This window comes from Aethalodelphis obliquidens, unplaced genomic scaffold (assembly GCF_003676395.1).
Source record: "Aethalodelphis obliquidens isolate GAN/ISIS:26980383/991018 unplaced genomic scaffold, ASM367639v1 scaffold5, whole genome shotgun sequence".
Lineage (NCBI taxonomy): Eukaryota > Metazoa > Chordata > Mammalia > Artiodactyla > Delphinidae > Aethalodelphis > Aethalodelphis obliquidens.
In genome coordinates this window covers 18,161,288-18,183,792 of record NW_020837949.1, presented here as the reverse complement: position 1 = coordinate 18,183,792, position 22,505 = coordinate 18,161,288, and the positions used below count along the sequence as shown (strand labels likewise).

Genomic DNA, 22,505 nt, shown 5'->3' with positions numbered 1-22,505 from the left:
AACTCTTCCAAAAGTATTAATAATTGCACATGTGCCAAAATAAAGCTCCCTGTCTTCTGCCTGCCTCTCAGATGACGTAGCTCTTCTTGGACCCCACACTTCCCACTTCCTGGCAAAAATGTGAAACCAGCTAGTCCTAAGGGCCCTTGAACTCCTGAACTAATTCCTTAATTTCTGCTTGGGATTTCAGAGGAAGAAGAATGATCTCAGGAAAATACCTCCCTCTACTTCTTTCTTCTCTGATTTCAGAACTTCAGATGTGCAGCTTCTTTCAGATTTGCTTGGTTTATTTCTAAACCAACAGGTGACATTCAAAAGCAGAAAATACTGCTGTAACTGTTGTGTACTAATGTTCCGTAACTTATTTCATTTCTACCTGTAAGCTGGAAGCCAAGCACCCAGACAAGGATTTAAATATTTGCTTCATCCTAACTATCAACCGTGTAACATCATCCAGTATGAATCTGTGAACTGAAAAAAAACCCGCACAATGTGAGGGTTGTGAGTTAAGTTATATTCATGTTCTTACTGAGGACTATAGCCCAGGAGACTATGGCCTCTTGGTAGCTCTGAGAAAGTACTCCGAAGAGGTAGGGGGGAAGGCTAGCTCATATATGATTTTTTTTGGGGGGGTGCTGGGGAATATGCGCAGTCAAGTATGCATCTTGGTAAAAGATTGCTGCTAGTCATGAAGAACAGGTAACTCAAGTCAATGATTTTAGTGCTTTACAATGTATGGGAAAATGCAAGAAGCTGGATTCATTAAAGTTCTTCCTGAGATATAATACATCTAACTATCTAAGGGGCCTGCTCGTCAGAAGCACAGAGCATCCTGTTATCATCTTCATTTCCTATGTCTGGAGCACAGAGTTCTTCACCCTGTTATCGCCTTAGTCTCTTCTGTCTGAAGTAAGGGATGCACTGTTGGTCAGCCACTGCAGTGGGTTCATATTCGTAGAACTGGATGGTGAGCAAAACACTCTTTGCTCTTCTTCTGCTTGCAAATCTACCAGTGGATAAGTGGCACATTCACAGCTGCATGCTCTACAAGCTCTGCTGAACAAATAGGTTTGTCTCCCTGGAGTTATGCCCTGCTTCTGTGTATGAGGTAGGCCAGAGCCAGCAGCTGAGGAAGCTCCAAGGCTAAAGGGCAGCTGTGCATTTTGGGCTGTGGCAGAAATGATAGGGCTGATTTAAGAGATTCACCTGGTACCAGCCAGGCTAGACTCACAGGCTATCAATGCTGGTGGGGCCTTAGAGGCACTGAAGGTCTTCCAGGTCTTCAAACATCACAGTCTGGCTAACGCCCAGCCTTCTCTAGTGGCCGGGAATTCACTTCTGCCAACTAGTATTCAGAAAAATCTTGTGTTGAGACAGGTCTTTCTTATGCTGAGGTAAAATGTGCCTTCCTATATCTTCCACCTATAGATCTCAATTCTGTATGCTGTGACCACACAGCATCCTGATCCTTGTGTAATAAGCAAGAACAAATCTGACTCCATATTGGATCTGTTTCTTTTACTTTAACCTTTGTATTCTATTGCTTTTGCTACAAGTTAATCACTAAAGGGATGTTGCCTATAGCCTAAAATATGCATAATGGCCTATCTCTGGGAACCCTGCCTCCCATGCAATGAGCATTAAGTTAAAATACCTTCGTTTAGGGCTTCCCTGGTGGCGCAGTGGTTGGGAGTCCGCCTGCTGATGCAGGGGGCGCGGGTTCGTGACCCGGTCCGGGAAGATCCCACGTGCCGCAGAGCGGCTGGGCCCGTGAGCCATGGCCGCTGGGCCTGCGCGTCCAGAGCCTGTGCTCCGCAGCGGGAGAGGCCACAACAGTGAGAGGCCTGCGTACCACAAAAACAAAAAACAAAAAACAAAACACCTTTGTTTAGCTCACAGGAAACATCCTGACCAGGCCCACCTGTGAATCGCTGCAGGAAAGAAGAAATTAACATAACCCCTCTGGAGTCTGGCCAGAACCAGGAAATATCTGCAACAACTTATTGCCTTTTTTACTTTACCTCTTCACCTCCCCCTCTTTGTTCTATAAAAGAAACTAGCATCCAAACCTGGGTAAGACAGTTCTTTGGGACATTAGTCCACCATCTTCTCAGTCTACTGGCATTCCAAATAAAGTCGCTATTTCTTGCTCCAGAAATTTGTCTCTCAATTTATTGGCTCGTCATGCAGCGAGCAGTACGAGTTTGGACCTGGTAATGATGTGAAAGCCCTCCAAATATTTGATATAGCTGTTATAGTCCTATGTTATACCCAGTTGTTTTGGGTAAATATCACCAATTAATTGATACAGATGAATAGATAAAGAAGATTGACCAAAAAAACCACACACACAAAAAACACACACACACACACAAAGAAGATTGACAGACGAATGGATAAAGAAGATGTGGTACATATATACAATGGAATATACTCAGCCATAAAAAGGAATGAAACTGGGTCATTTGTAGAGACGTAGATGGATCTAGAGACTGTCATACAGAGTGAAGTAAGTCAGAAAGAGAAAAACAAATACCGTATATTAACGCATATAGGTGGAACCTAGAAGAATGGTACAGATGAACTGGCTTGCAGGGCAGAAATTGAGACACAGATGTAGAGAACAAACGTATGGACACCAAGGGGGGAAAGTGGCAGGGTGGTGGTGGTGGTGGGATGAACTGGGAGATTAGGATTGACATATATACACTAATATGTATAAAATGGATAACTAATAAGAACCTGCTGTATAAAAATAAATAAATAAAATAAAATTCAAAAATTCAAAAAATAAATTAAACGAATGAATTAATTTTAATAATTTAATTTCTTAATACATTTATTATCTCATAAATTAATTTTTAATATTAAATCAAAAGAGTAAATTAATTAATTAAATTCAATTAATACAGTTTAAATTGGACGTGTCTTTAATTTAGTACTGATAGCTTTTTTAGTATATGTGCTGCCGAAGCGAGCACAGTACTGATAGCTTTAAGAGACAAGAAGGATGAAGCTGAACCTTCGAGGATGCCAGCCAGCGCATTGGTGAGGTCATTGTGAAGCCAAGGTCTAGTCTACAGTGTTGCAAATTTAAAAGTTCATCTTTGTTAGTTTACTCAGGAGTGATCTGAGTTGGGATAATCCATAATAATCTAGTTCATAACAAACAGATAAATGGGGCAGGATTCTAAGTGACTGTTCTGAGAGAGGTACCCATCATGCAGTCTAGAACATACATATATATGCTAGTCACACATTATCTTTTCATTAAATAGAAAGCCTTTGAAAACTACTTGAATATCGGGAGAGATTATAATAAAAACTTTATCCTGAGGCACTTACCTCTTGACTGAGCACCCAGCTCAGCACACTGGCCTACGCCTGCGGGCCAGTGAGTGGATTCTCTTTCCATAGTGCTGAATGGGGAGTCTGACAAATTCTGGATGAATGATTCTTCTTGTTAAATATTCTTTATCTGCCACAAATGTGCTTCATCATCACATGTCTGTATTTGGCAGTACGTAGTAGTTAGGAGTCTTGGCTCAAGTCAGTTAAGTATTTACTAATTGAATGACTGAATAAATGAATCAGAAATCATTGCACAGGAAGAACAAGGTCAATTAAAATTGGACAGAATAGATTTTATGTTAGTTTGTGAATTTTTCAATGAAAAGTTTGAAAGCACTATCTTTGCAGATGAGATTTTTAAGAGCTGTCACCCCAGACCTAAGTTAGGAAACACTCCAGCCATCAACATTTGTAACTGTTCTGGACTAAATATTTGTGTACCCCAAATTCATATGCTGAGACCCTAATCCCCAGTGTGATGGTATTTGTAGATGAGGCCACAGGAGTTAGATTAGATCATGAAGGTGAAGCACTCATGATGGGATTGGTGGCCTTATAAGAAGAGAAGAGAGAGAGAGAGAGATCTCTTTCTCGCTCTGTATGCACCCAAGGAAAAACCACGTAAGAACGTAAGGAGAAGGTGGCTGTCTACAAACCAGGAAGATGTTCACCAGGAACTGAATTGTCTGGCACCTTGACCTTGGACTTCCCGGCCTCCAGAACTGTGAGGATAAATGTCTATTGATTAAGCCACCCAGGCTGTGTTATTTTGTCAGCCCGAGCTGACTAAGAGAGTAATATATCATTCAGAGTAGTAAGTTGATTCTGAGATGAGATGTAGGCTAGCTGTTTTCTTACTTTGCCTTGAAAAGGATGAAATTTCTGATGTCTTTCCCATTCAGCTCAAGAAACGTACCATGGAGGACTCTGTAGGTCCTGTGCTCTGTCTACAGTGGAGAGGGCCTGCAGAGGAGGACTGGATGGATGGTCCCAGTCCTCCAGACAAAGGAGGATGTGAGGTCATCTGCTGTGGTCGAGGAGCTGAAATGCAGAAAGGGACTTCAGCGAGTGGAGAAGGCTTAGAATTGCTTCTATGAGCAATGCCCCAAGGAATTAACTAAGGATGAAAAGAGGAAACTTCAGCAGCCTTGAGGTTACCACTGAGGTTACATATTATGGATTCAGAGTTGATCCAATGTGTAGACTTTTGTAACTTTCTGCAGGAGCACCTGGCCGCCTGGAAGGAGAGAGACAAGAGGGTCGACTCCATCTAGCACTGGGGATTGGCAAGGCAGTTAAGAGCAAAGGATTCCAGGAGGCTTGTTGACATTAAGTAACTAACCCTTAACTAGAAAGAGCTTCAGAGCAGTTGGGCAAGGGATGTTTCAAAGCAGGAGGAGACTACCCAGATGTATAGGTATGAAATGGTTACAGACAATGAACCTGGGAGAACCCTGCCATCTCCCCCATTGCTTGGGTCTAGCCACTTCTCTGGTTTATCCTTACATGAGGATCAAGATCTTCTTGTCCCCCTGCTGCCTGATCTCCCTGTATGCTCTATCCTTTGTTTAATTCCACTTCCCCTTCAAACTTGAGGCTCCCATTATAAATAACAATGACCATACCTGACTTGGTGCCCAAGTTGGTGGACAGTTTAGTTGAGACTCTGCTGCCACCTGGTGGTCCTTGGTCACTTCAGATGTCCATGGTATCCTAGCTAGGAAGAGGCAAGTGAAACCAAGACAGAGCTGAATACTCATACCTGAATACTCGGGTATGAGCATTCAAGGGGTCTGGAGTTCATGATGAGGGTAAAGAAAAAATTAGTAGGTATGAGAAAGACAGAAAAATAAGAGTTTGTGGCCTAACAGAATTTCAGAGTTTGAAATCTTGATGACAGAGGAGTATTAAGTATCAATACCAAAGGAGTAGCCGTGGTTGTGTGCTTCTAAAAATGTCCTGAAGACAATAAAGTTGAAGGTCAAAGAATCCAGGGCCAGGCTGTTGCAAGCACCATTCACATTCTCCACTTGGAGATGAACATCCCTGTGTTAGAGTCCATGTTTCAATAATATTTTTCATCTCCCACACTTCCCAACACATTATCTACAAAATGTTGGTTGAAGGTTGAAAAATCACTAATGGTGATTGCACGGGGTGGAGTGGAGATGACAGCTGGGATCTGGCCGAGCTAGTTTCAAATACTTGGCTTTCTCAAGTTAAGTAGCTGCTTTCAACATTTCAGTGACTGCTCCAACACATGGCCATTGGGAAAAATCTCCCCTTAACGTGGTACTTTACAGTTTCACGTATATCCTCCTAGGGCAAGAAAGCTTCCATGATGTTGCTATGCGCTCATTGCCTGAAATGGGCAAACCACACTCAGAATTGCCCTTCTTACCTTCCCTGCCATTTATTTTCCACCGTGAACTTTCTGTAAGGAAGATTTTCATCCAGGAGTTCTTAACATAGTGCTCATGGATCCCAGGCTTTGGGGAGGCTCTGAAATCAAATGCAGAATTCTATGCTTGTGAATACTTGTTTACTTTCTCTCATTAAAAAAAAAAAATAATTCTTAAAGGAATGTGTGGCCTATGAAAGAAGAGCCCTGGCTTTAGGCAATTTGACTTCCTTTGATCTCAGGCAAGTTTCTGTACCCTTCAAACTCCATCACCTCTTTCCTCCTTTCTGAGTTTGTAAACATTTTTGGAAGTTAATTACTCTACTTTCCCATCCTTCTCCTGGGAAGTTTGGAATTCCTGTACCTCTGCTTCCTGGGTAGCTCTGCTCTTGACCACACTGTTCTCAGTCAGTTGGGTCGTTGGCCGAACCAGAAGGGTTCCCTTCTCTACTCCCTGAAGGGTAGAGGATTTCTAGAGAATTTTTCATTCCTTACGTAGTGGATACTACATTTCTTTTCTTTCTTTCTTTTTTTTTTTTGCGGTGCATAGGCCTCTCACTGCTGTGGCCTCTCCCGCTGCAGGGCACAGGCTCTGGACGTGCAGGCTCAGCAGCCATGGCTCACGGGCCCAGCCGCTCCACGGCATGTGGGATCCTCCCAGACCAGGGCTCGAACCCGTGTCCCCTGCATGAGCAGGCAGATTCTCAACCACTGCGCCACCAGGGAAGCCCCTGATAAGAATTGTTAATACCACTTCCCACCTAAAAATTAGCAAAAAATTCCCAGAGTCATTCAGGGTTAAATAGTGGATGAGGGTAGTTTTTCTTGTTCAGAAAAATTTCAAGCTGAAAAAAAAAAAAACACAGTCAAACTTTACCATTGCTAAGCTATCAAACTGCTGTTTAGTTGAGCAAGTCAGGATATTCAGCCTCTATTGCTGACAAAAATTAATAGAACTGAAGTTGTGTAAGTATACAAGAGTGAATAAAGTTAATTTTTTTTACAGTATTGGTTCAATAACTCATGATAGATTCAAATATTACCTTTGAAGTATCTGCTGATGAATCACACAAAGAATAATCACAGTCTTTAATATCCTTTTCCACAAGCTTTGTAAATTTGTCCAACTAAGCCTTTTCCTGCTCCACACCAATTTTTATCACCAGGAGTTGTATACATCTTAGCAGATTCCACTTCAGGTTGTACTAAATTCGAAATTTTCTCAACTTCTTTGAAAATATTCTTGCTTGTAGCTCAACACAGACTATTCATAGAAGCCAGTTGTTCAGTCACTTCAGACTTGGCATTGACACATCCAAGTAAACAACAGCTGACCAGCATCAGTACCATTTTGTCAATTCATGAAGATACAAGGAAGAATACTCAGAACCATTAACATTTTTTTTTTAAACTAACTATTGATGTTGCTACCAAGGTCCTCAACTCCGAACAATTGTTGATACCAAAAGGCTGATCATCTTAAACAGGTTTATTTTCTCTGGACACATTTATTCAGCTTCTATGATCAAACACAATTTAATTAACTTGCCATCGGTAAATGGTTTTCCTTGCTTGCTAACAAGTGAGCCACTCAGAAACTCACTTTCTTTGCAGCCTCACTTACATTTTTAATTCTTGTGAAGAAATTCTGCTATAATGAGGTATTCTATTTTAAATTTCCTAATTTTTCCGACTGTTGCTTTCCTGTGAGTTTGGGATATTGTGATGAGTGCTTAACCTGGAAATGTTGACATATCTTGTGTTATTTTAGCACAGTTATAGTGTCATTGCCTAATAAATATAATTCAATAACAAACAAACCACCCTCCACCAGTGATTTAAAAGTGCAACATTTGAAGTCCACTTTTCTTGTTTAGACATGAAAACATGTCTGGTAACGTAAAATAGAACAAAATAAAATAAAATAAAATGGTATAACAAAATGCTTAGCATTTGTAACACTGTTTTGAGTGAGTTATGACTCATTGAGTGATAAGCATGAAGTGATGAGAGTTCCACATATGGTCTCTGTTGCAACTTTTCAACTCTGCTGTTGAAACTCAAATGTATCCATAGATAATACATAAGTGAAAGAGTGTGACTGTGTTGCAATAGAACTTCATTGACATATACTAACCCTTAATTTCAAATATTTTTCACATCACAAAATATTCTTCTTTTGATTTTTAAAAACCATTTAAAAATGTAAAACCAGTCTTAGCTTGTGGACTGTACAAAATAGACAGATTTGGCCCACAGGCCATAGTTTGCCAACCACTGGTCTAGACCATTGTACCTCTAAAAGTTTCACAGAACTGTCAGGTTCCTGAATCTTTGTAGGGTTTATTTCCTATCACCTGAGGTGCACATTTCTTAATTAGGCATTCAAAGCTCTTGCCACTTTTTGTTACCGGGTCCAACTGGCATGGTGTCATCAATATAGTGGACCAGTGACCAGAATGTCCAGGCAATCAAGGTCCATCATTATCATCCATGATCTATATACTTTAAGTGATGATCAAACTGGTGCACTGAATGGGGTACTATGGAGAGCATCACTCCTGCATCCTTGAAGTGGTTGAGGGTGACATGAATCACTGCAGGATGTCCTTTCAATTTACTATCTTTGCCCAGGGATGGGGATCAGGGAGGACTTTTAGGGGTTTCCACTTAGCCTTTCCTACTATAAAGATTCACTCCACAGAGAACCAATGTGAGGATTCTTCCAGTTGCTAAATATACCACAGCCCCCTGACTTGGGGTAGGACTCCATATATCAATTGTTCTCTAATCATCCCCACTCTAAAAAGGAGGCCGATGCTATTTTGGGTTGCTTGGTATTCATGTTGACTTATCCACAGCCTTCAAAATACCTGAATATTCACTTTCCCCAGTGTGTAGTTAATCTGGTAAATGTCTGCAGGCCCTTTTGAGGAAGGATTGCTCATAGCTATGATAACTACTTGCTATGGTGTTTCAGGGACTTTCTTCAAGGGGACATGGCTCTTCAATCAATGGATTCTGAGTCTGAAAACTGCCTCAACTCTTGAAACTAGACAAGAGACCATGATTTTCCATTGTGGTACTGACTGACTCAAGATCTTTCTTGGATATATAAATGAAGCAATTGCCTGCTTTTATAGCTTGTTCCTAGGATAACATGGTTTGTTAGTCTTTGGCACAGATTCCTGTGGTTCAAGTTCCCTTGATCATCACTCTGACTTTGTTATCCATTAGGATAATCGCACCAACCTGTCTTCCTTTAGACTTATTGTATCAATTAACACAGCAAATTAATTCCACCAATCCTACCTTCGCTCTGACAATTATATGCTCTCAACTTGCTTCTTCTACTCCAGAGTTCTATCATCCCCCCTGACACCAGGGAGCCCAGTTTTCCCAGCAGTATTTCCTACTTGGCCTACAACCATGGCCTACAGAGGACAGAAAACACTGAGTTTGTTAAGATCCTAGTGTCTCCCTCATAAAGCATCACTTCTTTAGTGAAGAGAGTGTTCACTCACCTTCCTGAGAAACATAGTCATCTGGTGATTCTCTGGTGTTGCACAAATAAGTCAGTTCTAATAGGCCCGCCTCTCTGTGCCTTTGACCCCTTCCTCTGCCAAGGAATTTCCATCATCTCCACCTCATTTACTGTAGGCATCCTTTTTTCCCAAACTTTGAGGAGATATTCCAGGAGTTTATTAGGAGTGGCTCCAGGTGCCCTTGCCAGGACAAGCTGGGAGAGGAGAAAGCAAAGAGCAAGGGGAGTGAAAGAACAGACCACATATCTTTTCCCACTGGTAAATCCTCAAACCCAAAATCAGTTCTAAGCTGAGGGAGGGGAAACACTTTGAAATGGATGACAATTTGAATTTTCTGGCTGGAGAGTACCTTTTAATACCTGAAAAATCAGACTATTTAATACCCAACAGTGAATAGAAAGTGAACGGGGAGCCATTGGGTCTGCCCATGGTATCTCCAAGGAAGAGCGAAGGGAGAGCCAACAGTGTTTTTGAAGGCAAAGGTAAAAGAAAAATAGAGCGGTTCCCTCATTGTACATTATCAATTATAAATGGTTCAAACGACCAGTTGCAAAAGTGTTGAAGTGCAAAATTGTGTTGCTACCTTCTAGTTCTTTGAGTTGTTTTTTCCATTTAGGACATGGGCTACAATGAGCCATTATGCAAGTGAAACCGCTAAGCATTCTGTTTTTATAAACACAGGTAACAAAATATATTAAATCTGCATACCATAATATGTGAACCGGTCTTAGAAGTTGAGAAGTAGTGACATAAGGGCCATACAAAGGTCTTAGCCATGAAGTCTGGAGCTCAATGAAGGGAAAACCTCACCCATGATATGGGGGGTGCTGGTCAAAGAAGCTTTCATGAAGCAGATGATATTTAAAAGGACTCGAAATGCTGAGTATGATTTTGAAAGATATATAAAAAGAAGTCTTTCCAAGTAGAACGACAGGAAAAGGCACAGTAGTGTGTTACTAGGGATGAGAAATTCAATTTAGATGAAACAAGGACTGTAACGGCAAACAGTACATTACATCCACGTAGGGATGTCATGGAAAACTAAGCCTGAAAAAAACATGTTTGACTTGTACCTGGAGAGTCCTGGACAGCATGGAGCAGGATTTATACTTCGTATGGAGGCACAGGAGTGATTGATTGAAATTCAAATACTTTCCCTAGTATTTTTCAAAGAATTTCCTGAATATGATTTTCAAGTTGTTTTTAAACCGAGTCTCAAGACAGAGCAAGTGGGAGTAAGAATCTGCTAAGGAGCCAGTGGGCAGGTAATTGCCGAAGCAGAGCAGTGAAGGGGGGGTGGGGTGGGGGGTGACTGGCTGTACCACCACTCGGATGGGAACGACCTGGCAAACAGAGAGAGCCCTAAAGATCGGTCTCTGTCCACCAGCCAGCAACAGCTGAGGTGGAAGGAGGCGGGTGCCTCTTACTCAGGCACTGCTTCTGGATTTGGCATTCTCCAATAAATCCCTCTTTCCTTGAAGTCCATCTCCAGCCCTGCCCCAGTCTGCTCCTGGTCTGAGTACAGCAAGTGAATGGTACACCACTGTGTCAGATCCTGGGAGCAAAGGGACTTCTTCTGAAGTTGATTGCTTAACCTTCATGTTGAATACTGGAGCCCAATATCAAAAGACTATGCTTATATTAGCAAGCATATACTTGATCTTCAAATGGAAGAGAGTTATTAGAATGCTGCTAAGGTGTTGAAAACATATCGATAATTGTCTTAGAGAGTTGGTGCAGGGAAGTAATGTGACAGCACATGTAAAGTGGTTATCACTTCCTGGCACAGAGTAGACACTCAATATTAAGTTCCCTTTCTAACATTTTTCTATAGAAGGGAGTGGCACAGAGTAAGTAATTTATCTCTTACACACTCCTTCCTTGAACCTCCCTGCCCAGCGCAGATATACCCATCACTATATTCGGCATTCCTGCGGACACGCTTCAGGTGGATGGTCTGAGCCTTGTACCTTCCCATCCCCTTCTTCTGGACCCCTGTGGCTTGATGCTGTTCCTCTATGATGCAATGCCTGAAGCAGTACTCAGTTCCCCAGGTATGGGCTGATTAGTGAAGGAGAAACAGAAACGTTTCTTCACCTTGGCCTAGATACTACAATTCTGTTTTTCCAAGCTAAGATTTCTTTAGGGTTTTGTTTTGCTATGTTTTGTTAAGAAGCCACAACTTGCCATTGACTCATTTTCAGCTTCTAGCCAACAGAAACCCCTGAGCCTTTTTTTTTTTTCCATGTGATACTGTTAAATCATCTCTCCCCCACCCAGATCTTGGACAGCTGTTTGTTGTTCTAGATCTGAGTAAAGGATGTCTGTTAAATTCCATCTTGTTAGATTAATTTTCTCCATTCTAGCCTATCACAATATAAAAATTCTTGTTAAGTGAAAAATTAAATGCATACATTGCATATTGGCATACATAAATTGGCATACAGATGTCAGACTAAGGCCCAAAACATCAAATCATGGAAACCCCTCTAGCAGCAGAGTATAGCAACAACAAAACACCATAGAAAAGACATACGCTGTAGTTTTCTTAACAAAAATGACCCACGAGCCATAAACTCACCAGTGTTAGTCTCTGTTAACTTCCCAACATGCTAGACTCAAAACTTTTTTTCAGAATATATTAATTAAATCTCCAGAACATATGATTTCTTATTACAGTCCAGTATTTATATATTTGTATTTATTTACTTTTTTTTGAATGAAAGATTTTTACAATTCTATAGTGCTTCATAATTTTCTTTTTAAAAATATTTATTTATTTATTTAGCTGCGTCGGGTCTTGTTACAGCACACGGGATCTTTAGTTGTGGCATGTGGGATCTAATTCCTGACCAGGGATCGAACGCGGGCCCCCTGCATTGCGAGTGTGGAGTCCCAGCCAGTGGACCACCAGGGAAGTCCCTACAGTGCTTCATACTTTTCAAAAGCTTCACACAGATGATTTCATATAATCCCATAATGACCCTTTTTTCTCCTACCCCATATTGTCCCCCCGCTTCCCTCTTCCCACCTATGTAAATAGTCTCACCCATGTAAATAGTCCTTTTTATTAAACTCTCCTCAAATTACAAATTTCCTTTGGGGACTGAAACTGATACAAGCTGTCAATCAGGATTCAATGGATAAAATAGAAATAGTTCTGAGTATTTTAAAAGAGAGAAATTTAATACAAAGAATTGGTTACATGGATATTGGAAGACCTGAGAGGCCAAATAAGTAAGAGTAAAGGAACCCAGAAATCAGCAACAGATGGAAGCCACTACCATTCCTATGATGGAGGGACAAAAAATACTGTGCTATCAGATCCTGGAGGCTGGAGTGCCCTGGAAGAAGTTAGAAGCTAGTTCAAAGGGAACTGGAGCCATAGGAGAGACACGCTGCTGCCTGGAGATGCAGGCTGAGACAGGAGAAAATATCCCTCCCTCTTCCCTCCTCCAACTCTCCAAGCTTGTGAGTTGACTGAATCTGACCAGAAGCCAGCTAACATAGGAGTCTGAGAAAAGCAGCATGCAGGAGAAAGCAGAGCTGAGCAAGGTCGTGATCAGAGAACATGCACCTCATACCACACAGAGAAGACCCTTCTAAATAAGGTGATATTTCAGTAGAGACTTTAAAGAAGTTAAGAAGCAAACCATGCAGATATTTGGAATAAAAATGTTCCAGGTTGCAGGAGAAAAAGTGCAAAGGCCCTAGGAAGAGCATGTTTAGGGGCACAGGCAACGAATGATCCTACAACAGAAACAGCATGGGAGTGGTAGGAGATGAGGTCAGAGGGAAAGACAGGCAGCAGACCATATAGGGCTTTATATGCCATACGATGGGCTTTGGCTTTTGCTCTGAGATGAAGTCATTGGCAAGTTTTGAGCAGAGGAGTGACATGATCTGACTATGGTTTAAGAGGATCCTTGTGGCTGCTGTGAGGAAAAGAAACTTTAATGGGGCAAGAGACCAAGAGAAAAAACAGTTGAGAAATTATCTCAATAATTGAGGCAAGGTAGCCTGGGTGAGGGCCAACAGGTAGAGGAGAGGTAAGATTTGCACCTACGTTGAAGATGGAGCCAGCAGACGTCGTTGTTGGGTTATACGTGCATGTGAAAGGAGTGGCATCAAACTGACCTCAGCTTGAGAAGTGCAGGTTTGGAGGGGAAACCAGGAGCTCACTTAGGGACACATGAAGTGTGACACGGCTATTAGACACCCACACACAGCTGTGAGGGAAGGCTATTGAACAGTGATTCTGGAAGCTGGGAGATGTTTGGACCGGAGATGTAAGTGTGGTGGTCACGGGCATATAGACAGTCCTTGTCTTAGTTTGTCTACTTGTCTAGAAGCAGACCCTGACAAGAATTTGAGCGCAAGTAGTTTATCTGTAGGGAGAGTTCAAGAATTACCAGTAGAGAACAAAAGTGAGACAGGAAAAGGAAGAGAATCAATAAAATGTACATTACGAAAGAAGTCATCTCTGTCGGCAACTGAAATTTGTCCCATTGTGGAATTCTGGGAGAGAATATAGAAGAGGCTTCCGAGGAATGTAATAGGGGCGGGGCAGGTTCGCGGCTGTTAGCGAGCGAGCGACGTTAGCAGTCCCGCTCAGCCATTGGTCGGCATCGCAGTGGGCCCCTCTCCCAAACGAGCGACCGTTAGTGAGCAACTGTTAGCAAGTGACCGTTAGCAGTCCCGCTCAGCCATTGGTTGGCATCTCGGTGGGCCCCGCCCCCTTCCTCTGTATAAAAGGAGCCCGAAGTCGGACTGAGAGAAGATGGTATTTTTGAGACACTAATCTGCCATCTTCTTGGTCTGCGGGCTTTCTGACTCAAGTCGTTATTCCTTGCCCCAACAACTCGTCTCCCAATTTATTGGCCTGTTGTGCAGTGAGCAGAGCGAGCTTGGGCTCCGTAACAGGTATCCTAACTGAGGGATTGGAAAGCTAGGTTAATTATTCACCAAACTACCGTCCATCTTTGGTTGAGGGCTGCTCTGGGGGCATTAACTCTCCAGCACTTCCAGCTTCCTCACAGGAGAGCCCCTCGCCCGGGGGGCCATTAACCCCTCCCCTAACCCAGGGAGACTCAGAAGAAAGGTTGCCAGCAAGCAGCCTTCTGTGTGTACAGGCAAGTCTTGAAGGGATACAGGTGGGGTGGCCACAGCATGAAATGATCTAGCATCACCCCAAAAGCGAGTGAGGTTAGAGAGAAAAGGTGTCCAAAGTTCTATAGCATTCCAACATTTAGAGGTCAAGGAAATGAGAAGAAACCAGGAAAGGAGACTTTGGAGAGGCTGGTGAAAAAGAGAGTGGAGTCGTGGAAGGCAAGTTTAAAAAGTGCTCCTAGCAGGAGGAAGAGAGTAACTTTTTCAAACAGTTTTGTTGTGGAGAAACTGAACAGTGGCTGGAGGGAGATGTGGGGCTCAAAAGAGAGGGGTGTAAGAGAGAGAAAGAGAGAGAGAGAGAGTGTGTGTGTGTGTGTGTGTGTGTGTGTGTGTGTGTGTGTGTGTGTGTAAAATGGGAAATGTTGCAGCACATTTGCATGTTGATGGGACTGATCCAGTCAAGAGGGAAAAACTGATGAGGCAGGAAAAAGTGGGAAAAGTACAGATATCCTTAGTAAATGAGAGGGAACATGGGATCAGTGCACAACTGGAGGGGCTTCCTTAAGAGCACACGTTCATCGAGGGTAAAAGAGAGAAGGCAGAAGCTATGGCCATGTAGAGAGTGGGGGAGTGTGTAGAAATTCTCTTCTGAACTGCAATATTTTTCACAGAAGCAAGGAAGTTAGCTGATATTTGAGAATTGAGGAGGAAGAGTTGTTGGAGGATTGAGAAGAGAGAAGTTATGGAACAGTCATTCAGGATTGGGAATAGATGAGAGAAATGGAGAGAGATGGCCAAGTAGCACCAAAGGCCCACTTGAGCTTAGTGATCATAATTTAAAGTGAGAGCAGTCAGCAAGGTTGGGTCTTTCTCCAGCCATATTCAGCTGTTGCATGCAGGCATGGAGTAGGGGAAATTAGATTTGACCAAGGTTGAGCAGGCTTTATTTATGACCCCCAACCTGTAATTTTACTCCAGGAAGACATTATATAGTAATTAGCTAAGAAATAAAATTTTCTTGGCAAAGTCATCCTGAATTCTAAGATTCTTGGGAATATGCTATAAGCAAAGAGAGAAAAGTGATTTGTGGGAAAGTAAGGTAGAAGTAGCTTTACTCAATCCATTCTGAAAGTTTGAAATTTTGTTGCTCTACAAAAACTGATGTGGGATTTTTCAGGAAGCAATTGGCTAACCCTTCTACCCTCAGTAAATGTTGTGAACTAGTCCTCCTCGCTGAGCCTCTTGGCTCTGGTGGACCCTGCAGCTACCTATTAGCTAAGGGATCAGAACCCAACATTCCATTTAACTGTTAGTGTTGTAAATAATCTGTTCCCATTCACAAAAGGATGAACATATGACAACCACAGACTGTAAAAAGCAAAAAAGGTGTGTTTTAAGTAGCCCCACCTTTCTCTAGAAAAAATTTTTACTCTGGACCTTTTGCAGGTAGAGCTCACATCTTTGATGTGCCTCTGGTCAAAGATTCTAGTAAGAAAACTCTGGATAATCTGGACCTTTGTTTTACTCCTCGCCAATGGGAGCTACGGTACTGTGTCTTTCCATCCCAGTATCCAGTTTCTGGACAAGGTCTAATGACCCAGCTACAAGTGCTCAGAAGCCACCGGATGTGGGCAACGAAAGGGGGGACATAGTGAGTTGAATACTGCTCCCCCAAAAGGTATGTCCAAGTTCTAATTCCTGGAACCTGTGAATATGACCTTGCTTGAAAATAGGATCTTTGCAGATGTAATTAAGAATATTGGGATGAGATCATCCAGGATTTAGGATGGGCCCCAAAACTAATGACTAGTATCCATATAAAGAGAGGGGAGAGGGAGCTTTAAGACACACAGAGACACAGGGAAGGAGGCATTTTGAAGATGGAGGCAGAGGCTGGAGTGCTGCATCTATAAGGGCCAAGGATTGCTGGTAATTACCAGAAGCTAGGGGAGAGGCATGGAACAAATTCTCCCTCAGTGTCTTCAGAAGGAACCAATCCTGCTGACACCTTGATTTTCAGACCTCTGGCGTCCTGAACTGTGAGAGAATAAATTTCTGTTGTTTTCAGCCACGCCTGTGGTAACTTGTTATGGTAGCCCTAGGAAAACAATACAGGGAGTGAACTCATAGCTTAGTAAAGTGAAGAATACATGGTCAGGAAAACCACAAGGAAGCATTCCTGGGACCATGGAAGGAGGCTGGGACCACCTGAGGTTCTTAAAACCTTGTGGCATTTCCCTTAGATTCCTTCTAGAAGAGTATGGCTCCTCCTCCAGAAATCATGTTTCTGGACAGTCTGGAAAACCTGCAGTAATTTTGAGTCCATTGTCCCATTTCCATGAAAGTGTTTGCAAATATTTTGCTCCCCAGGAAGTCCTACCCTTATGATTTAACCAGCCTGATTCTGCAGCCGTGAAATTTCTGCTTGCAGCAGGGCTGAGCTGAGAAGACCATCCTTGAGGAGGGCAGCCTCCCAGACATTTGTCTCTCCCTGGATTCCTGACTTGTGTCATCTGGAATGAAAAGAAATAACAGCCAGCACTGCAGTTTGATGTACTGGTGCTTTTATTCATTCTCTTCTCTGCCTGAAGTGCTCTTACTCCACTTAGGGAGGCCCTGCTCACCCTTTGAGACTTGCCCAAATGCCTTCTGCTCTGTGAAGGCCACCCTGGAACCACGGAATTGTTCTCTTCAGCATTCCCACAGAACTTGTGCACTTCTGTTGAAGGACTTATTAAATTTAATTATAGCTTATTATGTACTTGTCTTACCTGAAACACTCCAGAGGAAGTGTTATTCATGTCTGAATCACCAGCACTTAGTCTAGAAGCTAGCTCAATAGATGTTTTTGGTATAAACTAAGGAAAGCAATATCTTAGAAAACGTCCAGTAACCAAACTCAAGAATTTCTTGAAAACATACAACTGCTCTTATTTAACTTCATCTATTTTGGATTTCAAGCCATTGGAATTTGGCAAGGAACAAAGTAACATAGAAATTAGTGTGTCCTCTATGAGTAAAGAGTTCAGTGAGTGTTTGCTGATTTGCTGTTATGGTCAGAGGAGAACTTCTCTCCAGGAGATGAAAAGGGCAATGTCACCCCCAGCACTGAAAGCTTCTTGAACACGAGGGAGGGAGAGTCTTCCTATTTTGGATTAAAATTTAGCAAAGGCTTTCCAGAATTAGCCACCGAAGAAGCACTCTGAGCCATCTTTCCTTTATCTGGTCACTGAAGAAAGCTAAAATGTTTACCACAGATGGTGTTCAAAGTGATGTTATCATTCCATGGTCTATCCAAATGCCTCCTCCCATCATATTTGGTTTGGAGTTTTACCTGGAGTTTTTTTTTTTTTTTTTTGCGGTACGCGGGCCTCCCACTGCTGTGGCCTCTCCCGTTGCGGAGCACAGGCTCCGGACGCGCAGGCTCAGCGGCCATGGCTCACGGGCCCAGCCGCTCCGCGGCACGTGGGATCCTCCCAGACCGGGACACGAACCCGCATCCCCCACATCGGCAGGCGAACCCCCAACCACTGCGCCACCAGAGAAGCCCTACCTGGAGTTTTATACATTTGAAAATATTCAGAATGAATCCTCAGTTGCAAAAGAAAAATGGGCTGTGCTCTAAGCTTATATGTGAATATGCTCCATAGAAAAGATGAAAACATCCAAGTGAACAGAAGCCGAGGGCATAAATAAAAGAGGAAGGTTTGGATAGGTAAGTATGTGTGTTCCCATGGGAACATACAGCTGCTGCCAACAAAAACCATGGGAAAAGGCTAGAGACTCTTCCTATGATTCAGGCTAAAAACAAATTTGTAAAGAAGTTAAAATACATGTGAATCATTTCCTTTTTCATCCACCACAATCATTACTATCAAGTCAAAATCTGTCCTAGCATCATAAGGAAAACCAGCCTGTTGTGACAACTGGAGATGTTTGCACTAAATAATCTCCCCACCAAGAAATCCAACAGCTTCTAATATCCACCACATAACATCGAAATGCCTTCACCTATTAAGACCCTCACGATCTGGCAGTACAATCTCTAACCCACTTAATTCATGACTGCTTCCCCATTTTGATCAAGATGGTCTCCTCACTACCCCCTACAGACTACCCCATGTATCATGTTTATTCATAACTCCAAACTCTACTCATATTGTCTCCCAGTGCATTTTCCTTTTTCTTTATTCAAACCAACTTATTCAAGTCCAGTCCCAGTATCATCTGATCTACATGGTTTGTCATGACTGCAAACTATATTGGTATCTCTCTACTCTGAATTTCTATACTGTCCCTCGACAGCTAGAATCCCAAGCTAATGTTTCTTTTGAAATTAACTTGTCATTTATAAACACTCATTGGCTTCACACACTGTGCTGGGAGCATAATGGAGATTTCTTGAAGATCTTCTAGCTGTTTTCTTTGCTGGGCTCACCATTTTAAACAATTCTTTCCTTCCCAAAGATGACCAAGATAACTAAGGACTTTTTGCTCCTTTCAATCCTATGCAAGGGAAGCACTTTTTCCCCTCTCCTTGGGCTAAGAAAGATTAGTAGATACTAAACTGGTGAGAGCTGTTAGAATCTTCAACTTTAACCCCTTCCAAATTGAATAAACCTCAGTTAAAGTGCAAATTAGTCACTAATTAAGGAAAGCCTGTGTAGATAAGAAAGTATTCATTTTGGATCCTTTTACCTCTTTTTGGCTATCCAGATTGTGGAATCACAAACGGATATGCAGTGAGATGTGCTGATTCTCAGCCCAGGATTCAGAATGAGAGTAATTCTTTTGGGATCTGAACGTTGCAAGAAAAAAAAAAAAAAGGACAAGGCTAGATTCAGGTCTCAAGTCTGGCAATCCCAGTTTAGTCATGAACAGATAATGAAACCTCCATAACAATAACATTTGCTTAATATCTGAAACTCCAAATGCCTCTGTTTCTAGGGCAATATCATCTCTGTTAATAAGAAACTTTCTAGATGCCAAGAAATTTAGCCTATTTTAAAAAGTCACTCTAGTTCACCTGTGATGAATGAGAGGAAAACTGAAACCAAAATTCTCCTCCCTTTAACTGAACAAAGTGTAGCCTGCCTTTGAGTGACTTTCCTGTAGTTTACCTGCTGTGGTAGATTATTGTCAAAAATATTTACACCTTCTCCCTTTCACCCCTTGACCTTGGGCTTGGCCATGTGACTTGCTTTGGCAGATGTGACATCAACAGGGACTTGAAATGTGCTTTAGTGGTTGGGCTTGCCTCTTGTACCTCTGTCTTCACCATAAGAAGAGCACGTCTTAATTAGTCATCCATCTAAGCAGGGTGAAGAGCCACTGCCCAGCTGACCTGCAGCTTTGTGAGATTAAATGATTATTATTCTAAGGTACTGAGCTTTGGGGTGGTTTGTCACACAGAATTTGGGGGGCCATAGCTAATTGATATATATACCAATAGCTACACAAATGACCAGATTTTCCCCAATTCTGTTTCAGTTCCCAGAAAATACCATTCTTGACCCTAAAAGATGCAAGTATATTTTTCTGTGAGCTTCTAGATCAAATGGCACAGTGTGCTTCAGACAAACATGTCTACTTTTCTTCTTTTTTTTTTCTAAATTTCTGACATCGTTTCCCTCTGAGCATTGGGAGTGCTCAGAGGGAAATGTGATGTCTCTGTCTGCACAGGTGCTTACTTGATTCCAGGCTCAGAGAAATGATTGTGATCCCTAAATCTGTCACTGTGTCATGGACTGCTGAACACTTGAAGGTCGGAGGCTATGTTAGCCAGGGCCTCAGCAAGAAATAGAGAGCATACCCAACTTTATTGTGTAGAGGCTTTTCAATAAAGGAACTATTTATAGAGATATAGGCAGAGTTAGAGGAGCCAGCGAGGGATGTTGAGACTCCCCCAGGGACTAGGGACAGAGGGGGCTGTTGTAATCCCCAGCCTGAACAGCAGGGGAAGTCAACCCTATTTCCAGAGCCTGGTTGACAGCTGGAGTCAAGAGGGGACTGCCCAACCCAACCACAGCTGTAGTTCTGGTGATGAGGCCACTCATAGAACCACATTGAGGCAGTGAGTGAGTGGGAGGGAATAAACACCCTGGCATCTCTCTCCTCCCACAATCTGGTCTACTGCTGGTGCCTCCCACTGGTCAGAGGGTGACACAGTTCACAGAGGCCAGCGTCCCAGTACAAAGAACAGAGCAGAGGAGAAGAGAGAATGGATCTGGGGAGGATCAAAGAATAACCAGAATAGACGTTTATTAACGCCTGCCCCAGTTTCCTCTGGAAAGAAAACATGGGTGGGGAAGGGAGGATGAGAAAGGTGTTATGTTTACAAGGATACCGGTTACAGAAAGCGTACAAAGTCTTTCATTGTGAATTGATGAGCAAAGAGATGGGGAATTAGAAAATCTGGGACTGGACTAGTAGGTATCTTTGCACTGCACTATGTTGACTCAAGGATTTCTTTGAAAGTATCATGACACAAACCTGTGGCACTAGGAGTTTTTTTCTTCTTCTTCTTCATATAAACCATAGAGTATATTTAATTCAATTAAACATGAAATTAGAATAAGGTTCAGTCCTTATCAGGTAGCAATTACACTGTTAAAAAAAAAACCAGTGAAATTAATATTAAATTACCTGGAAGACAATTATTTGAAGCAGGCTACGGAACTAAGCTTCAGGCCTGAATCTCTGGATTTGGGATTGGGATTGAAGAAGAAATATTTTAATGGCTGGAAAGTAAAATTTATCTTGGTGCTAGCATCTTGGGCCATGGGACCCTGATGTTGTTTCAATTTTGTGATACTCTTACGATTCTTGACCTATAAAAATATTAGGTGGAGCTGTTTACCAAACTTAACTCATGGCACATCCATAAACCTAAACTTGCCAGAATATTTTAGCTGTCATTGTGTTCATGTTTTTGAAGGAAGAATGTGTGGAGGGCAAAGAATGCTGAGGACTCCTGGGTCCACACATACACACATGCCTGTACATACACCAGCGTCAGCCATCTCTCTTCCTTCAGCAAAGCTATCCTCACTTTCCATTTTTGTTTCCAAAAATGGGCAAAGGTGAGTAAAACCAAAACATCAATACGTTAAGAATGTCTTTTATTATACACAGAAGTATCTTAATATGCTGAGAAATAATATACATTATACGAATTTGCTTTGAGAAAGCAGGTAGCTAACTATCCATCTGAACTCAAATATGTGGGACAGACTTCCTTAGTTTGGGGATTATTCCTTAAACTCGATCTTTACCTGAGAAGAATTCTCTAACAATAATACTTCAGGTATAACACCAGGTAAACTCGAAGCGAATTCTAGGTCTTTAGGATTGCTGGATGTGAAGTGAAGCATTTAAACTGTTAGAAGATTTATTAACAGTATGTTCATTATTTATTTATTTGGCTGTGTTGGGTCTTCGTTGCTGCGCGTGGGCTTTCGCTAGTTGCGGCAAGCGGGGGCTACTCTTTCATTGCGGTGCGTGGGCTTCTCATGCTGCAGAGCACGGGCTCTAGGGCACGTGGGCTTCAGTAGTTATGGCTCACGGGCTCTAGAGTGCAGGCTCAGTAGTTGTGGCGCACGGGCTTACTTGCTACGTGGCATGTGGAGTCTTCCCAGACCAGGGCTTGAACCCGTGTCTCCTGAATTGGCAGGCAGACTCTTTGTTTTTTTTTTTTTTTTTTTTGCGGTACGCGGGCCTCTCACTGCTGTGGCCTCTCCCGTTGCGGAGCACAGGCTCCAGACACGCAGGCTCAGCGGCCATGGCTCATGGGCCCAGCCGCTCCGTGGCATGTGGGATCTTCCCGGACCGGGGCACGAACCCGTGTCCCCTGCATCAGCAGGCGGACTCTCAATCACTGCGCCACCAGGGAAGCCCGGCAGGCAGATTCTTAATCACTGCGTCACCAGGGAAGTCCCAATATGTTCATTCTAATATTATTTTATTAGTTTGCTTGATATTAAACTAGCCTAGAATAGGTTTCTCCAGAACAGACCCTGAGACTAGGATTGAGGCTAGTTTATTTGGAAGATGATCTCCAGAAGCATTGGTAGGGGAGGGGACAGTTAGCCAGGGAAGGG

General features: G+C 42.5%; 1 long non-coding RNA gene across 1 annotated transcript in view; it reads right to left on the bottom strand.

The window, feature by feature from the left end:
- Nucleotides 1-2,987: 2,987 nt before the first annotated feature.
- The window catches only part of LOC113618080 (uncharacterized), a 39,767-nt gene continuing 20,249 nt past the window's right edge, over nt 2,988-22,505 (bottom strand). The window contains exons 2-3 of the long non-coding RNA XR_003431879.1: nt 9,277-9,491; nt 2,988-5,853 (exon numbers count right to left, since the gene is read on the bottom strand). This is a non-coding gene — a long non-coding RNA (uncharacterized LOC113618080). The remainder of the gene's footprint in view (nt 5,854-9,276; nt 9,492-22,505) is intronic.